The sequence below is a fragment of the Pinus tabuliformis genome, chromosome 5_2, assembly GCF_031772625.1.
Source record: "Pinus tabuliformis cultivar Carrire ecotype Pingquan chromosome 5_2, CPIR1, whole genome shotgun sequence".
Taxonomy (NCBI): Eukaryota; Viridiplantae; Streptophyta; class Pinopsida; order Pinales; family Pinaceae; genus Pinus; species Pinus tabuliformis.
In genome coordinates, this window is record NC_142306.1 from 1,040,445,192 (window position 1) to 1,040,450,722 (window position 5,531).

A 5,531-nucleotide genomic window follows, 5' to 3' on the forward strand; every position below is an offset into this window, starting at 1 on the left:
CATCTTAAGACAATGTACCTACTTTGCTTATGACAATCTAAACTATGCAAGTGGCTAAGAGAGGACTATATTTTCCCAGGATGAAAATATAGGGTCTTACAACCCCATTCACACAATAATTTTAATATATTTCACCCGAAAAAAGATACATACCCTACTCCTTTCAAATTTATCATATAATTTTAAGAAATTAACACTTGTTATTAACTATTAAATAGACTTACTATATATTCTCCTTTGTTTGCACCCACCTTATATGTAAAAACATATAAATATTTTCAATACAACCAAATTAAAATCATATTTTTCCATTTAAAAATTATTAAATTGAAATTAAAAAAAATTACACCTAATAAACTTAAACAACAACCATAAAATTATATTATTATTATTATAAATATTTTCTAACCTAACCAATAACCAAAAACATTATATAGTTACTTCTTTAGTGATGTGAAAATAAAAAAAATGTATTTATTGTTTTAATAACACCTAATAAACTTAAACAACAACAATAAAATTATATTATTATAAATATTTTCCAACCTAACCAAGAACCAAAAACATTATATAGCCACTTAACTAGTGATGTGAAAATAAAAAAATGTATTTATTGTTTTTCACTATGAAATTAGCATTTTTGAAAAAAGGTAAAGCTTTACTTTTCTTTACAAAACCCCTCCCAACCCAAACTTCGTTTACGTTCTAGAACAAGAAGGAGGATCTGTTCGCTTTTCGCAGGGCGGGAGCGAAAACGAGATTGCAGAGATTTGCGAATTAGGGTTTCACCAGTAGCAGACACTCGAACCCCACGATCGGTTCTTCAGTCCATTGACGGCGCCAAGGTATGTTCCATTTTTAACTTCAATGGATTTCCACCCGCACATTCAGTCTTCCACACAGAGAGGAGTACACGCATTTCAGGTTTCTGGTTCAAAATCCAGTGTGTTTTTAGCAGCCACTCTTGTATGTTTAGGTTTTAATCTCTGTGCTGCAATCTGTTACTGTTTGCAGGGATGGCGCTGGCATTTGATGAGTACGGGAGGCCATTTATCATAATAAAGGAGCAGGAGCAGAAGACCCGAATCAGAGGCTTAGATGCTCAGAAGGCCAACATTGCGGCCGCCAGGTCCGTTGCGAGAATCCTCCGCACCTCACTCGGCCCCAAGGGAATGGACAAGATGCTCCAGAGCCCCGACGGCGATGTCACCATCAGTAAGCTTCTCTTCCATTTATTGAATCTCTATTTCTGGGTCGGTAAAACCCCTTAAAAATCTAAAAATCTGAAACTAAGTAGAATTTATTTTAAAAAACTTATGATTCGTAAGTAGCAGTTACTTTAAAAAATTTATAGGTTTTCCGAAAGCGGGTGTCTATTGGGAAAAAGCTCAGCCGGAGATTCGAAAGCGGGACCTCAGCTTCACTTGAACGTCCGGGCAGAGCCTGAGCCAAGGTTTGTTTTCCAGTTTGACGGCGAGCCCGAGTGCAGTCCGCAGGTCTTGCAGATTCAGGGCAATATTCGGCAACCAATTTTCAGCTACAAGTTTAGCCGCGACAGGAATTCTAGATCACGGTTGGTGCTTTGATTCTTAGCTACACATTATTTACTCTCAACTACATTGTGCAGAATCTCTAGAGCTTGGTATACAGGATTTTCTTTTGAATTGAATGAAAAAGGACGCTACCGTGAAATTTAAATCCCTTATTTGTTTTCACAATATGCTTTCTATTATCAACCATTAATGTGTGGCAACCGTGCCTTTACCAGTTTGGCAATATTACAAATGACTTTCTATTGTTATCATTGTGTCATTGTGTGGCAAGTGTGCATTTTCCCAATTCTGGCAATATTTCAATTGAATATAGATGGCTTAGAAATTCTTCACCTAGGTGGGTATCTTATTCTGCCAAAGTCACCCAAACATGCAACTGGTCTTAACCACTTGAAGCAGCTTGCTTACTTGAGCAAGACAGCCCATGAGGGATGACATTGAGTCGGATGACAGGGATATGAAGCATTCCCACTTCAACATCTCTAACCAAGCCCTTATATTAGACACACAAATGTCCCCATTTCCAGTGAATTTTCTGATCTATAAATTCGGTGGTCCTCTCCCAGTCAACCCATAACTTTAAAATTTGAATAAACTACTGGATCAGGTTGAATGTTGGCTGTCTTCTGGCATAGATTGCGGGTAATGGGGTGTTTAGAGTGCCCATTATCAAACTTCATGCAAAATTGGTATATATGCTATCATATTTAATGTCAGACTGTCCTGCATTTTATATTATATTTTAAGAGCTAAGCAACATAACCAACCCGGTGGTGTCTTTTTTCTGTTTGTTATTTTGCTATATTTTTTTTTAATGTAAAATTTGTGTATGCTATTGTAGGTTGTTTGTTTGAACTTAGAAATTTGAATTTCTTTAGCAGATTTTAAAGAAATGGGGTGTTTAGAGTGCCTATTATCAAACCCCATGCGAAATTTCTATATATGCTATCATATTTAATGTCAACCTGTCCTGCAGTTAAGATTAAATTCTAAAAGCTAACCACCATAGCAAACCCCGGTGATGTCTTATATATTATTTATGTAAAATCTGTGAAGGCTATTGTAGGTGGTTTGTTTGAAATTTGAACTGCTTTACATAAAAATTTGTGGAGGCTATTGTACGTGGTTTGTTTGAAATTTGAAGTTTGAACTGCTTTAGCAGATTTTAAGGATTTGTATCATTAGAGTGTGTTTCTGTTGTCGAAATAGTTTGTCATGTTTTGGATCGTATGAAGGGATTGTTGTTTGTTTTTTGTTTTTCCTTTGTATGTAGCTAGAGATTGGTATACAGGATTTCCTTTTGAATTGAATGAAAAAGAACGCTAGTGTGAAATTTAAATCCCTTATTTGTTATCACAATATGCTTTCTATTATTGTTGCCATCAATATGTGGCAAGAGCACCTTTCCCAGTTTGGCAATATTACAATTGACTTTCTATTATTATTGGTATCAATGTGTGGCAAGTGTGCATTTTCCCAATCTGACAATATTCCAATTGAATGTAGATGGCTTAGAAATTCTTCACCTAGGTGGGTATCTTATTCTGCCAAAGTCATCCATACATGCAACTGGTCTTAACCACTCGAAGCAGCCTGCTTTCTTGAGCAAGACAGCGCATGAGGGATGACATTGACTCGGATGTGAACCTTGACAGGGATATGAAGCACTCCCACTTCACCATCTAACCGAGCCCTTATACTAGACACTCAAATGCCCCCATTTCCAGTGACTTTTCTGATCTATAAATCCAGTGGTCCACTCCCAATCAAACCATAAATTTAAAATTTGAATAAATGAGTGGATCAGGTGGAATGTTGGCTGTCTTCTGGCATAGATTGTGAGTTATGGGGTGTTTAGCGTACCCATTATCAAAACCCCTGCAAAATTTGTATATATGCTATCAAAATTAATGTCAGACTGTCCTGCAGTTTAGATTGAATTCTAAGAGCTAACCACCATAGCAAAGCCCGGTGATGTCGTCCTTTTTTTTTTTAATTTGTGTAGGCTATTGTAGGTGGTTTGTTTGAAATTTGAAATTTTAGTTGCTTTAGCAGATTTTAAGGAAATGGGTTGTTGAGAGTGCCCATTATGATATTTAATGTCAGACTGTCCTGCAGTTTAGATTAAATTCTAAGAGCTAACCACCGTAGCAAACCTGGTGATGTCTTATATGTTTTTTTATGTAAAATTTGTGGAGGATATTGGAGGTGGTTTGTTTGAAATTTGAAATTTGAAAGTTGAACTGCTTTAGCAGATTTTAAGGTTTTGTACCATGAGAGTGCGTTTCTGTTGTGGAAAGAGATTGTCATGTTTTGGATTGTATGAAGGGATTGTTGTCTGTTTTTTGTTTTTCCTTTGTATGTAGATGTTTCTGTGGATGGTTGCATGTTCTTGTTCTGTTTTATTAGCAGGGGTTTAGAGACTGTTTTTGTATTTGTTGATTTCTTTTGATTCTGATTACAGCTTTTTATCTGTCACAAATCGATCCAATGTGACTCAAGTAATAGGGGTTGGTTAAGCTCCTGCAGTAGTAGTCGGGAGAGAGATATAAGGGTACGAAAAGGATGGTTGGTTATGATACATGATCTTTCTGGGTCTCCAGTTGCAGCTGCATCAATGGTAACTCCTTTTGTTCCTTCAGTTGGTACAGATAGGGTTAGCCGCTCTAACCCTGGAGCTTGGCTTATTCTTAGACATATGGGAGAAGATAGTTGGACGCCATGGGGTCGACTGGAAGCTTGGAAAGAACGCGGCGGTAGTGACGGTTTGGGATGCAGATTTGAGCTTGTGGCAGAGGGTTGTGGATTGGTTGGCATGAATAATGGGATATTGCTTGCATAATCAGTGATCAGTTCCCAGAAGGGAGGGAAGTTTCTGATTGACATGGGTAATGGACTGTCAGGATGTTCATCCCTCAATTCTCCTGTTGCAAGTCCTCACAGCAGTGGAGATTTTTCTTTCAGCCAGTTCCCCTATCCTGTTTATAAAGGCTTTGTGATGAGTTCTACTGTTCAGGGAGAACGTCAATGCAGCAAGCCCATTGTACAAATAGCCATGAGACATGTTAATTGTATGGAAGATGCTGCAGTCTTTGTGGCCTTGGCAGCAGCAGTAGATCTGAGTATGGATGCTTGCCAGCTAGTCTCACGGACGCTGAGAAAGGAACTGTGTCAGGAAGATGGGATTTTTTAGTTGTGTCAGACGTTGTATAAACAAGTTTTGATCCTTATTTTGATTTTGTCATGGGATAGCACCATGTTTTCTGCATTTGGGCTTTGAGATTTTTCCACAAACACAAAAGCATATTGTTTGTTTGTTTGCTGCTGTTCAGTTTACCACATGTTATTGTGAATTGTACGTGGTGCTGCTGCCAGTTATAAGCATTTATCTGTGATCATTACTCGAGATCATCGATATACTTTTCTTTGCGGGCTCGTTCTTGGAGCTCTATGGAAGATTCTAAGAAGGGCAGCAAATCCCACTCTGCATATAGTTAATCTGATAATTGTGACAGGGAGAGAGGGGGCTTTTCTGTATTTAATATAATGTTAGGCTCTTCTCCTCCTATTTCACAGATGATGAAGTTGGTTTAGTTAACAACCAAAATTAAATGGAGGCTGAAATGAAAAAAATCATCATACAATCTTCACCGGTGTTGCAACGAGTGTTCTTTGGTTTGTGGTGACCTTTTTTTTTAAATCACCAACAATCACGTTTAACCAGCGTAACAATTCAGAATATTTTATTTTTAATCAGTGATCGCAGATAAAGTGATGAGATCCGCAGACATTGGGATTCATTCCAGTTTTATAAACCCAGAAAAACGAGTTATCAAATCCGTAAACAATCTTAAGATGGGTTGCGCAGATGGTTGTATTAGCCAAGCAGATGGGTTCTTCAATAGCGCAGTTAGTTCCTGTTCTTTGAGCCATGCAGTCAGTAAACTTCACGATGTATCCAATAACAGATTTTCAAAA

General features: G+C 37.6%; 2 pseudogenes across 2 annotated transcripts; both read left to right on the plus strand.

Annotated features, from left to right (window-relative positions):
- Nucleotides 1-625: 625 nt before the first annotated feature.
- LOC149162787 (T-complex protein 1 subunit epsilon pseudogene) lies at nucleotides 626-1,287 on the plus strand (annotated as a pseudogene). 2 transcript variants are annotated; one of them, XR_016261587.1, is made up of 2 exons: nucleotides 626-924; nucleotides 1,015-1,287. The product of XR_016261587.1 is annotated as a T-complex protein 1 subunit epsilon pseudogene, transcript variant X2 (transcript). The 2 variants fall into 2 exon arrangements; XR_016261586.1 differs by having other exon boundaries at nucleotides 648-845; nucleotides 1,015-1,286.
- A 62-nt stretch (nucleotides 1,288-1,349) lies between these two features.
- On the plus strand, nucleotides 1,350-5,213 carry LOC149162788 (uncharacterized; annotated as a pseudogene).
- The last annotated feature ends 318 nt before the right edge of the window (nucleotides 5,214-5,531 follow it).